The sequence below is a fragment of the Onychostoma macrolepis genome, chromosome 07 (assembly GCF_012432095.1).
Source record: "Onychostoma macrolepis isolate SWU-2019 chromosome 07, ASM1243209v1, whole genome shotgun sequence".
NCBI classification, from domain to species: domain Eukaryota; kingdom Metazoa; phylum Chordata; class Actinopteri; order Cypriniformes; family Cyprinidae; genus Onychostoma; species Onychostoma macrolepis.
The window spans coordinates 27,677,162-27,691,446 of NC_081161.1; the positions used below are offsets into that span (position 1 = coordinate 27,677,162).

The 14,285-nt window shown below is 35.2% G+C and overlaps 1 long non-coding RNA gene across 1 annotated transcript; it reads left to right on the plus strand.

Annotated features, from left to right (window-relative positions):
• The first annotated feature begins 8,533 nt into the window (after positions 1-8,533).
• Positions 8,534-11,045, plus strand: LOC131544698 (uncharacterized). The gene is made up of 3 exons (XR_009272193.1): positions 8,534-9,234; positions 9,601-9,652; positions 10,375-11,045. It is a non-coding gene; the product is annotated as an uncharacterized LOC131544698 (long non-coding RNA).
• Positions 11,046-14,285: the final 3,240 nt, after the last annotated feature.

A 14,285-nucleotide genomic window follows, 5' to 3' on the forward strand; every position in this document is an offset into this window, starting at 1 on the left:
GGAAGATTCTCCTCTTCTCTCTTTCAGTACATTCAATGAAAGTTAAAGCTAGATGGGTTGACGGATCCATTGTGGGTCTCATGATGTCCACTGAACAGTGTAAGAGTCAGTTAAACTGTTTTGAACAAATATTTACAGACACCAGGCCAACCATTTTTATGAACCAATCTTGATTTTTTAAAAAGCTGACCATGTATTAATCCCTCTTTAGCATATATATGCTCATCGACTGCCTAATCAGTTAGACCTATAAAGCCTACTGTATGATATATGATAGAAAAATGTTTAAGGCCTCATTAACATGATCAAAACTTTGGTGAAAAAAACTGTTATGCACAGTTTAGTACATGCCTAGTGTTGTCTGAGTGATAGTTCAAACTTTTTTAGTAAGTAAGAGGCCTCTTAATGTAATTCTAAACATACAAGTCTTTTTGCTGTGAAATATTTACTTTGAATTTTTAGGAAGTAAACATAAAAATGACTTTTATATTATTAGCCATAGTTAAACATAAACACTAGACGGAAGCAGCTTAGGTTTTCTTGATTATCCATACATAATTTTTTAGAATAATCCATTTAAAATGTGAGTATCAAATATAATACACCAGGCTTCTGAGGAAAGTTTATCTCTTAATCATCATTGTACTGCATGCATTGTATGTTTTGCCCCCAAACATAACATTTACGGAGCTTTGATTGTAAAACTAAAATCATAAAACTAAAATAGCATCTTATTATATCAGACATAATTATTTGGAAATATAGATTGACAGGTGATATTTATCAGAAGCTATCAGAATTTCATCTTCTTTTTTAGCCATATAAATACCAAACTGCATATTTTTCCCCACCTTGAGTATGAGCTCCATATAGCTTATTATATGAGTTACAAAAGCCTGATGTATAAAATGTAATACTCAACACATATTTTTTTCTTTCTTCCATAAAAAAGGTCGCATTTAAGTTGAGTATCAAATTTTATACATCAGTCAAGATTTTTCTGACAATTTTTTACATTTTCCATATGTTAGGCTTTACAGAATAATATCTACAGTGCATTACATATTACAGAAGAGGATCTCCACAAACCTGCATCTGAATCTTGAGATCAGAAATAAACAAACAGACAGTCTTGTCAGTATTTTTAATATCAAAATGTTTTAACTCAATTCTTTTCTATTTCACTATGACAAATTGGGCATACAGTTTTGTTAGGGAGGAAAATTCATTTTTTTTCTCTTTTCTCAGACTCTCAGCACACAATATGTAATCCTACAGAACAAATGAAACAATGTACCCTTGACCTGGTATTGAGAAAATAAAAGGTTTTAATGATTTGCTTATAAAGAAAAATTGCCGAAAGACAAAAAATAAGGGAACGACGCCAATTAGTCTGAAAGACAGACAGACTACATGTGCAGGGGACAGCAGGAATTAATTGCCTGAAAGGAGATTAGAGGCTTTATTCTGCTTCAGTTTGTCTAATCTTGGGAGAGAAAATAATGAATGAAGGAGTGAAAATGACAAGCTTCTGGACGCAGACTGGAAGAGACAGGAAAAACATTATTTTACATGAAAACTCAAAGAACCAACAATATCAGTGTATTCAGAGTAAAAACTCTAATCAAACTATAAACTGTATTGGAATGCCACAGTTCAGGATGACTGGAGGTGAAAGGTCACTCCACCTCTCACAATGTGTACTTAACAAGCAAAGTTAATGGGTCACCAATGCTTTAACTCTCCCCTGTAGTGTCTGTGTGTGTAAATAAGGTCGCTGAGAGTGGAGTCTGCCAGATTACTGTATAATTGCTTTTCAGGAATCAGGACTGAGATTTTCCAAATCACATTAGGCAAACAGTATAGACTGATACTCATGTATAATGAACAGAGACTGCATGAGTCAGTAAAGCAATAATATTGAAAATGTATGTGGGTAATTGCAAAAAACAAAAACAAATTTTTTTTTTAAAAAAGATTAACACTCTTCAAAGATGATCTCTAGCTGCAACATGCTGACTAAATTTGACTCAAATATTTTAAAGACAATTTATTGGAAGCTTATTGACTTTCTGGCTAAAAATAATTAGCGTTCTTTTTTTCTTTTATAATATTTGCCCTTAAAAATCCTTTGTGACCTCCTCAGTTTGTTTGTTATGAGAGAAACCAGACCTTTTGCATTTTTAATGCAAATAATAATTTAAAAGTATGCTGATGGTTGAAAGAGATATGAACAGTACAGTAAGTTTGTTTGATGAATTTCTATTAATTATAATAAAGCAATTACAGCAACTTAATTAGCGGAGACTGGATCTTTAGGATGTCTAGCGTAGTATTTCCCAGGATAAGACTACTGTATATAAACTGAGGATAAGTTATATGAATGCAGCTGCAGGACATCTTGTGTTTTATTTTATTTGTGGTTCGGCCATCCTCCTAAACTCAGTTATTCCGGTCTGTGTATCCTTCGCTGATGAGAGAGAGATGACCTGTTCTGAATTTCCGCACTCTGTTCTCCCAGCTCTCCTGATATAGGAAGATATTCAGCACTGATAACACTTTCTCCCTGCCTCTTTCCTTCAGCTTATGTCTTTCACTCTCTCCTCTTCCCCCACTCTTATTCATCTTATCTGTTGTGGTCTGCCCTGTGTTCTTGCTTAATGCACCAAAAAGGTCAAAACCACAAACTTTCATCAAATTTGCTTAGCCAATAAAAGTCAAGCTGGCTCTCCACAGACAGCGGGCTAATTGCAGGCTCTCTGCAGCTGTAATGCAATTAAAGAGGTTTTTTGGTTCTCTTCATACTGAGGGCCTTGCTTTCTCCTTGTAATCCAATTGCTGAAGATTAATCCATGTGACCGAATTGATAAAATCTATACTTTCTGTCGACAGCCAGAGAAGACCTAAATCCGGCAAATGAGACAGAGAGCGTGTTGTTGTCCGAAGAAGATTAATTCAACATTTAGCAAAAGCCAAGATGAAAAACTCTGCTGACAACAAGAAACGTTCCATAGCGGTAGATCATCTTCCAGTAATCCGTCTCATTATTTTTAATTACACAGATTGCAGTTTATCACAAGGACTGTAAGTTAATTTTCGATATAAGCACCACTAACAAATGATCACCTTAACATGCGGCACTTACAGTCCATGTGAGCATTTTTTTTGGAATAATATAATATGGCATTGAGTGTGAGCATCTGTCACTACAAGAAAATTTTAATGAGGCTTAATTAAAAATGAGATGTTATATGATAACCCAGGTGCATTATCCTGATAAGTGGTATGTTTTTTCCTTCCTTTCTACCATCAAACAGTCGGCCGCAGGTCCAGCTGAACTTGGTGTTCGATTTCTGAATTACTGTTTTCACTTTTGAATAACATCTTCCAGTGCTATGGCTTTTCGCTACATCTCTAAATGTTAGAAAACAGGGTCACTGCAGGGCATTTCCTCCCTTAACAGGGACTATTTGGGGTGTAACAGAGGAAGCCAGGAATCAATGGTCTTCTTCAGTAGAGTAAACATTCCCAGTGGTTATTTTTGTTTGCTGTGCCAGAGAGTAAAAGTATGGACTCCATAGTCCAGCGAGGGTAGATCAGTCAGTTACCTTTGCAGTGTTGATTGCAGATAACTGATTCTGAGGAACAACAGGGATATGGAATTTTGTTTTCCGTTAGATTCTAATATTCCATTTAGTTTCCAGTGCAGTGGGCCAAATATGTTGCATGTGTAGGACTGCAGCTCCCAGATAAGCCTTGTTGTTTTCTGGAGAAATTCAAAACAATGGATGCACTATTACTTTTTTCCCCGAAGCCCACATAAAGAAAAAAAAAAAAGAAAAAGCTAAATATGTATGAAGTAATTTACAATCTGAATGTTATATATTTTGTCTCCTGCAAAACTGTATATGCATGCAAACACACAACTTTAAGTACTAAAGGTATCTAACTTTTATGCACCAGAGGTTGATTTATATTCATACAAATGATGATGATGATTAATAATAATAATACTACTTGTTATTATAATAATTAAATATTTAATTATTAATATTTTTATTGTAACAGATTCTATTATTTTTATTATTATTATTTAAATTATTTGTTATCAGTAAAAAAGAAAAAAATTAAAAACTAGTTTGTGCATTTTTTCCATTCCCACTAGTTTGTGGATTTTGTAAAACTATGCAAACAGTGTAAAAACATTATTAAATTGTGTATATTTAGGATACATAAAATGCTGGCTATGAAATTAGCCTCTGTGTTGCTCAGGCTTTAATTAATATTGTATGGTTCATTTCAGCACATGCTGCAGCCGCTGCACACTGAGGAATTTACAGTAATAGCGACTGCGGCCGCTGAGGGTGCATTTAATTACCCACCATTCCTTTCTGCCATGATTCTGTTCCGCTCTCTCGGGCAAAGATTGGTGGTGATGTTCAACTGTGTTTCCTGTTTACTCCCTCAAACACCAAAACTTTTATGACTTCAGACAGTCATCCCTGGCACAAAGTTCTCAAACCTCCTCCTGCGGACCATTCACAGCTCGTTCATTGTTGGCTTGATACATATTGCTCACAAAATGAGCAGTAGATACTCACAGTGTGTTTGAGGCATTTAGTTGAATGTACATTCTGAACTCTTTTTTTTATGTCTGATAATGTTCTAAAAATCTAAATAAATATTTATTGATATGCAATTATAATTATCTCAACATTAACTCTACATGAAATAGTTTTGCTGTACAATTATTGACTAATATAATTCCACGTACTATTCTCAAATCATGGTATCACAACTTCAGATACAGCTGCCCCTAACTGACATGTAAAATAAAAACTATCTTGGTCTCTAACCATGCAAATGTTATAACTTACTAAGTCGGCAGTTCATAGATGGAATAAGCTGTGGGCCATTATGCTCCAAGTATTTCAAATCAGTAATATTATAGTATACTGTATATACTGTATACTATTATAGTTTTTGATAATATTCTGAATTACATTTTATTTTTATATTTTTATATTTTAGTTAAAGTTAGTTGTGTTTTTGTAAGTATTATTAAAATATTTTTATACATGCCTATACATTTTATTTAGTTTGAGCTATTTTAATACTTCAACTTTAACTAAACAAAAATGAAAAATGCTTTCATAGCAACTAAAATATAAGCTTTATTATTTTATTTTATTTTATTTTATTTTATTATTTTATTATTTTTTTTTTATTTATTTTTTTTTTTTATTTAGCTAGCTAATGAAAATAACCCTGTGGAAAATTTTGGAAACATACAGAGTAGACACATTTGAATAAGTTTTTATTATTGAAATACATTTTGCACATTTGAAAATGGGTTCTCACAAAGTTTAAATATCTGCTGAAAGAAAGCTGTGGTAATACTAGGATATTACTCTCTCCGTACAGGATGCAATCATTGGTTCCTGGAGAGTGTAGGAGAGCAAAGAAGAGGCAGAGATTACGCAAGTTAAAAGCAGAGACAGAAGACTTTTCAAAGATGTAAGTTCTGACTGATAACATCAAAACCCCCGTATTACTGTGGGAATTTTCCTGTCTCAAGGACTCCCTGGTGTGTAAGTAATTGGCAGTTGTAAACTGGTAGAAAAAATAGGATCAAAATTTGAAATAATAGAGAGAGACAGGCAGAAACAGAGACAGAGAATTGTCGTATCTTGATGTTCAAATGTGAGACACTCATGTATGTTCATACACACACAGGCCTAAATGAAGTTGTGAACATTGAGGTGGGTGTTTTTGTTACATGGTTAATGGAGAAGCACACTCAATCAAACTTGTTTTTCTGCCCTAATAAAACACGACAGCACAGAAGCACACTTGTCATCAAATAGACTCCCACTGAGGCTTAAAAAGGAGACATGAAGAGAGACTGGCACTGAGTACAGACTTTGTGGACTAAACCAAAATCTACGACTAATTGGACTCTCATAACACTGCACTATAAATAACATTCTAGGAGCAATGGTGCATTCAGTTAGTTATTTGGAGAAAAGATGCTTAAACATTTGTCTAGTTGTCATACTGTGGTTACCACAGACCACAGTTACCACAGTAGGTATAGCCAAAAAAAAAAAAAAAAAACTTACAGTTAGACATAATAATCTATGGAAAATGATGCACCGTCACTGTGCATCAGGGTATCTGAATTTGACAAAGTAAAGCCATGGGTTATAGTCTTTATTATGATTTTTTTTTTTTAAAGATTGCAATCATCTGTCCGAGAATGCCTGGACATAAATCACTTTAATACATTCAATCCATGTAATCCGGTTCCAAATGAAATTTTGAGTCTCCAGCTAAAGGAGATACACAGTGGCACTCATAAGAACTCGTGTTCATCTTAGGAGTGTACAAAAACAAATTTTCTATCTGATCAATCTTCCCTAATTACTTCAGAAGTAAAATAGTGGATTAAATTATCTTTGATGCAAAATATTATACTGCTACACATGGGATTGGGCAATAATCTTTACAACTACTTTCCCATCTTCCCATATTTTCTTAAAAGAAGGGTCAAGAATTAACACTCGCCAAATGTAAAAAAAAAATGGCTTAGTCAAATAAATAAAACTCAGTTGGCCGTTAACATCATCAGGAATTGCAACATAATGCATGGTTTAAAATAAACTGCGGTACACTGTAAGAAGTGATAAGTTGACTTAACTTAAAAACATTGAGGAAACCCGTTGCCTTAAAATTATTAAGTAAATAATATTTTTTTTTTTAAAAGTTAAGCAAACTTGACAATTCACTTAACTTATTTTTTAAATTATCATTTACTTAAAAATTTTAAGGCAACGGGTTTCCTCAATTTTTTTAAGTTAAGTCAACTTATCACTTTTTACAGTGTATGCTAAGCTATGGGGCTAACTGCAAACTGCAAACTCAAAAAAGAGAAATATTTCAATTTAGAATTTATAGCTTTAGATATACAAAATGTTATATGTCCATTATATCAGAAAGCCTTTTGTAAAGCTTTTCATGAAGACGTTCTGGTAGTTCAGAATGTCCAAAGGCAACAATCACACATTCCTATCAGTTGTTTAGTCTGATAACATGTTCTATCTTGGTCTGTTCAGTGGGGGTTATTTTGATATTGCTTCAAAACTGCCTCACAAATGCAGAAGGAAATCCGCCAGGTCACAGCACTGGGGGAGTACGACGTCTAGTCATTCTCACACTAGACCAGTGTTTGACATGGAAGCACTCTTGCTGTTTGCCAGTGAATGGCAGCAGCTACAAAACTGCATAGGTTTGTTTAAAACTACATAGCACGCATGCTTCCAGGACAGATGTTTAGTGTTTTGTCTGCTGTGAGGGCCTGTTGACATATCTTAAGTGTCAAGGATATGTCATCACTGTTTTAGTTTTAGTGTATTACTAACCCAAGTTGTATTACAGATGGAAAGAGTGTGTGTGTGTGGGGGTTGGCTTTGAAATGTTTTTGTATCAACAGTGCATGGCATTGACTCAAGAGGAAATGAGATATAAGCAGTATTTTTCCCAAGGTTATTGTGGGCAATTGCCATCAGGCATGACACGTGTCTCTCACGTAAGTGAATACACGCGATTAAGAAACAAAAATGGGTGAAAGTTCAATTGGTCAAGAATGTTTATGAAATATCAATTTATCTATTAACAGCACACTTTTCAACATTAACAAAAACTGTTACTATCTTGCAGTTTGGTGTCAAAATAAGTCAAGAGATCACAGACAAATCAAGCTTACTAGAAGTAAATTAAACTAAACACAAAACATCCATTGTATTTGTAAGATACTTTTTCCATCGTAATACCTTAAGAAGAGACAAACACTGTTTCCAGACTTATGTTCTTGTTCCAAACCTGAGACACATTTGATTCAGGAAGCCCTCAGGAGCCAAAACAAACAGTGGGACTGACAGCATGGAGGATGTTCCCCAAATAACAGAGAACTCCTCCAAAACCTGTGTGTGTGAGTCAGTTTAAAGGGGAAGCATCAACTCGTCAGTAGAATCCAAAAAGTTTTATCAATGTTTCTGTAAATATTCTTAATTGTGACAACTAAAACTAAACTAGGCCAAGTATATCTCCTCAGGTTTGAAAGGTTGTGTAAATGTCAATATCTCCTCTGACTGTCCAGTTTGGTTATGCATTTAGTAGTAACAGCAAAGAGGCTTTCAAGTAAATCAATTATATCACAAAGTAAACTCGACAGTAGTAATTATAGATTCACTGATTTCCAGATTAAGCCATGGGAAATGAGTGGGGTTTTTTGAAAGAGGCCATTCAATGGTCCTTTTGGGGTGCGCTTCATTTTGTTAATTTAACTCTTGAGTTCACTTATACACACAAAACCAATTTTAAACGTACATATTCACTTGCTACATTCTTGCTGCCAGAATCAGATTTTCTACATTTGACTTAATCAACCATCAAAAGGTGTATCTCTATTTTTGCCTTTGAACATGGTCTTAAATGTTAATACAGTACTCTCAAATGCCCATTGTGTCTTTGCAGAAAAAAGAAACAGCACATTCATTTTGCATTCACTTTCTCATGATCTCTCCATCTCATCTCTTTTATTTCTTCTCTGTTTTAAATCTTTCTCAGAATCAGTTTCCTTTGAGTCACTTGAAAGATGGTAGGAATGTATTTTACCAAGTCCACCACTAGCATTAGAGCAATCAATCCAAAATGATGGTCTTTTCTTAGGAGATTTGAACAAAGTGGAATGGCAATCACTTCTGTTATCAGATGCCTAAATCACATTGCATATCATTACATAATCATCTTCAAACATCAGCAAATGTGATGCGACATCACAGGGATTATTTCCCCATGCGAATAATCCATCAACATTAAAGGAAAACAAACAGAGAACTGGCTGGAGTCTGGATGTCAGGGACCACAGTGGCGGTGGACTGGTTCAGATGATATCTTCACCCCTTCAGGCTTAAGGGACAAACAGAGACACACAACAGAGAAAGCAAAGAAAATATATTTTCCGTGCTTATGTAATTCTGAAGTGATTCATTGCATTTCTTCTCACTCTACATACTGTACCTTCATATGTGTTTTTTCTTGAATTTTTCTGTCTTTGTCCAGACACGTCTAGGTTGCTTCAGTTTTGTTGTAGACCACAAGAGAAGCAAGTTATGCTGTTATCATGTCTGTACTACAGGGTAGAGCTGCTCGTTTTGGTCCTGTTTACACCTGGTATGAACATTTTGCTTCAGCGGGCACTGCAGCTTCTGGTGCAGTGTAGTGCATAAAAACTGTGAGGAACTTAAGTACAAAATTATATTGCAAGGAAATATGCCTCAAAAGGACAAAGCAATATTCAAAATGTAATATTTGTATACTAAAGGAATTTAAAACTTGTGGAACTCGATACTAACACGTTATGTTTGAATATAATATATTAAAATGTTTATAATAATTATTAGTTGTGATTATCGCACCTTTACCCTGACTGCATTAGAAAGCTGAAAAAGTGGTACGAACCACTTGCAAATGCTACAATTTATTTGTGTCAAATCCTGTCTACTGAGTTTTGTATTCTTTGCTGCCTATATTATACAGGCACTATCCTGTGTGTTTGGTTTCATGACAGCTGGGAAAAAAAGGCCTGAAGGTTGGTGGTCAGATTGCATAATTGCATGTTTTTGAACTTTTATTGCAATATTTAATTATATGTAATTAAATATACACATAGCTATCACCAAAGCGCTCTCTGTTTTGACCATTAGACCATTATGCTACCTCAGAAGCCTTTTCGAAATCAGCTTCAGGAGGTAACTTCATGCACGCTGCCAGCAAAGTCATTGACTGATAAGGCAGCAAGGCGACAAGTCAATTGCTTAAAGGATTAGTTCATTTCCAAAATAAAAATTATGTTCTACATGATCCCAGCCGAGGAATAAGGGTCTTATCCAGCAAAAAGTTTGGTCAATTAAAAAATAAATAAATAAATATATACACTTTTTAACCACAAATGCTTGTCTTGTACTAGCTCGACCTCATGCATTACATAGTCACACTGGAAAGGTCACACATGACGTACAATAGGCTGAAGTTTAATGACAGATCGTTTTGTCATAGATAAGACCCTTATTCCTTGGCTGGGATCATGTAGAGCCCTTTGACAATTTAGACCTTTACCCTGTTGGGTACTATTGAAGTCCACTATGGGGAATGTTTCTAAAGCAGGTAGATACGATATTTACGGTTTGTCAAAACGACAGAAATCACTTTGAATACCCTATTATCACTCATTGTTTCAGTTAATGAACATTTTTGAATGAATGAATGATGCATTTATATATAGTGCTTTATTGTGCATTGCTGTACACCCAGAGTGCTTTACAATCATATGGGGGGACCTCGCCTCAACCACCACCAGTGTGCAGCATCCACCTGGATGATGTGACGGCAGCCACAGGACAACGGCGCCAGTGCACTCACACCAGCTACAGGTGGAGAGGAGAGAGAGATAGAGCCAATCAAGTGGATGGGGATTATTAGGAGGCCATGATTGACAAGGGTCAGTGGCGGCAATTTGGCCAGGACACCAGGGTTACACCCCTACTCTTTACAAGAAGTGCCATGGGATTTTTTTAATGACCACAGGGAGTCCGGACCTCGGTTTACCGTCTCATCCCAAAGACGGTGCTTTTTGACAGTATAATGTCCCCGTCACTATACTGGGGCGTCTCATCCAGGTACTGACCAGGTTCAACCCTGCTTAGCTTTTTTGATTAATGCATGGTATGTTACATAATATAGATAGACATTATTACAGTGACATTCAAGACAATGAACACATAACCCTATTGCATGCTTGTACACTTTTAATGACCACTGCAGATGGATGTCCCCTCAAAAAGTGCACTTGTACTGTATAAACAAGCACAAGACTAGATGGAACTTCTTCTGTATGTTTGACACCATGTGAAGCTCATGGTACTGCTTTAAAATAATTGACAAAATGCTGCTGGCAATATCATGATGTGTGTGTTTACATTAAAGTCCAAGGATGCCTGGAGAGAAACTCTGTGGTTTCGGTGATATATAAGGCCATGCGTTCTTTAACGGCCATTCTGGATCAACCTATACTGATCTTAATACTAAGTGTAAACATGGCCTTTGTGTCAGTAGTCTTCTCTCTTTTTCTTAAGGTATTATTTAAAAAGTAATATTACCCAGAATTTGTAATGTAAGCACAGCGGTCCTCTACACACACACATGACGTATGTTAATACAGCTTCTGAGATACCTTAGTCCTCTTTAGTCCTTTATTATAAGTATGTTTTATCCCTGAACGGTTATTAAAGACACTCTTAAGACTCTTAGACAATGCTAGTCTGTAAATCTGCTTGAAGAGGAACTCTAGCAGATTTATTTTGGTTTTGTTTGGCTCTCAGTCAAAAACACTCAGTCAGTGAAAGTGACTGCTTAGATGGGTATCAATAGGGCTACAGATCAGGGTATCAATAGGGCAAAGCCGTGTGACTTGAGAAGAGAGTTTGAAGACTGCAGATGCAGGATAAAGTAATTTAGGTGACTGGGTGATTAAGGAATTGGAAAAATAGGACATGTTTTTCTCACTTTTGTAGGAGCACAGAACTGATGGGCCTCAGCAGACTACAGTCTGGAAGCCTATGTACTTCCTGGGAATCTGCACTTTATAAAATCAGCCTCAAAAAAGCAATTGAATTAGGTCCAGTGAGATACAGAATTTAAGATAATGTTTCTATTAAAAAAATGATAAGAAATGTGATTGTATCTATATTTATGTAATTATGAGTGTGTCACACTTCAATGTTACGGTACATTAAACACAATCATCGCCCTCTTGTGGTTGCTGGAGGAAGTAGACAATATTTAAGTGTGGACTTTAATAGAAGAACATTAGCGACATCTACTGTGCAATAGTTTAAATTGCACTTTGATCTACATTTGAGAATAAAGACTACATTACACTTAGATTTAATTATATAATATATAATATTAATATACAAGTATTATGAGCAATTATTTCTCTTCCCACTCAAAAACAATATTTCACTCTGTATTCTGGAGTGATACTGCGTTACTGAAGACTGTGAGAATGACAATAACACATCTCGTAACAGTGAAGCTGCACAAGTGTCAGCAGTTATGTGCTTGGACAGAAGCCCTGAAGCAACACACCACAGTCAGCAGCTCTGTTTTTAAAACTACTGGAACTAGAGAAGCTGCAATAACTAACAAAAATCTTCAGAATTTATGTCATTATACATAGACAGGGCCCAATCTGAGATACTTGCTTTACTGGGACCTAATGGTTCAATCAGTGCAACTGAAAACGCTACAAATATTGTAAATATAATAACAACAAAATAATGACTGCATTTTTACTTAAAACTGCAACTTTACTTATCAATGTTAAAGGTGTTGGCTATGATTTCATTTTGTACTGAGTCAACTTTCATAGCTGCTAGTGCAAGATATTAAAATGTACAAGAGGATACAGACAAAATATTGTAACGTGTCTAAACTGGTCCATGCATGTTAGCATGTTAGTTTTTCTTACAGTATAGCTTGAAAAAAAACAGTATTAAGTTTCAGTTTTTACATAGAAACAGAGGCCAGGGGGATTTGATTTTATCTAGTTGCTTCAAACTATAATTGCATTTTATTTTTTTTATTTTTTATTTTTGCTTGTATAAAGAGACCATATGTTAGCTGTATGGCTTGAGGCAAAGCATATGGTATCCAATGAGAGCTGCATGAAAACCTCTGGCATAAGAGGGCACCTGAGGCACAATGCACAGTTGTGAAGATATTAGCTGTCAGGTTTTCCTGTCTGATTGTGTAAGAAGCAGCAGCTCTGTGTAAAAGAAAAAAAGCTCTATTAAAAACACATTTACAGTATGGCCTTGGTGTTATAGGCATTTGTACTTTATATGCAGATAACACTGACAACATCAGTATTTTAATTCTGATGAATCAATAACTGATTTTGCCTTGTCTCTTCAATTGTATTGGGTATTCATTATTCATGACCATCAACTTTTGTTCAGTGAATACAACACTGGGTACCTGGCTCATCGTGGTGTTTTCTCTTTCAAACTGAGACAGGTGGGAGTGAGCCCACAGCTGGTCAACGGCTTTCAGATCTGTGTGTGACATACACATCACCCATGTGTGACCTGTTGTGAAGTGTGTGTAGATTATGAAAACTTAAATACAAGGAGATCAATGAATTTAATTTAATTTAATTTATTTTATTTTATTTTATTTTATTTTATTTTATTTTATTTTATTTTATTTTATTTTATTTTATTTTATTTTTTATTTTTTTATTTTTTTTGCTCACACTTTATTTTAATTACCTTTCATGCAGTGTGTAACATAGCTCTAAGTGAATGAAATTACATTTTTAAAACGAATCCCAAGCCGTTTCGTGTTGATGTCAACATGAAACATTAGCATATTGCCCACCCACTTGTTGGTCTTTTCGCGTTGGTCTGAATGAAAATGCAAATTAATTATTTGCCACTAGGTGCCGCTTTTGTAACGCTGTACACAAAGCAGCTAACAAACCCTGCTTTATCAGGCATTACAGGCATGAAATGAAAATGAGACCAATAGGACCAATCACCACAGATTAGCGTCACGCAAAGGAAGGGATTGGAAAAATTAATCGTTGAGCGAATCGTTTGGGAGTCTTTGAGCAAGTAAGGTAAAAAAAAAATAATAATAATAAATGCATTATAAGACAATGAAAGAGTTTTTTTTGACCTTGCATGGATGTCAACCTGTTGTTGGGGACTCCCAAAACCAAAATATGAACCTTTCATTACGAACCCGGTCTCATGAAAATACGTATAAATATTACGCCAAAAAAAACAAACAAAAAAAAACAACTAAAACTCATGGTATTGATATGCAAAAATGGACTTTGGCGTGTCTATGCTACGCGCATTTTTGGCGTGCATATGATCCGAAATTTGTTGGCGTGCATATGATACGCAGTTTTCGTGTACATATGATAAGCATCTACACCACAACCCTAATCCTACCCATTACGTAGCATAGACACGCCAAAGTCCATTTTTGCGTATCAATGCCACGAGTTTTCGTTTTTATTTGGCGTACTATTATACGCACTTTAGGGGGCACTTTAACTACAACTTTTACCTCGATAAACTCCTGTTTTGCTGCTTATTAATAGTTAATAAGGTAGTTGTTAAGTTTAGGTATTGGGTAGGATTAGGGATGTA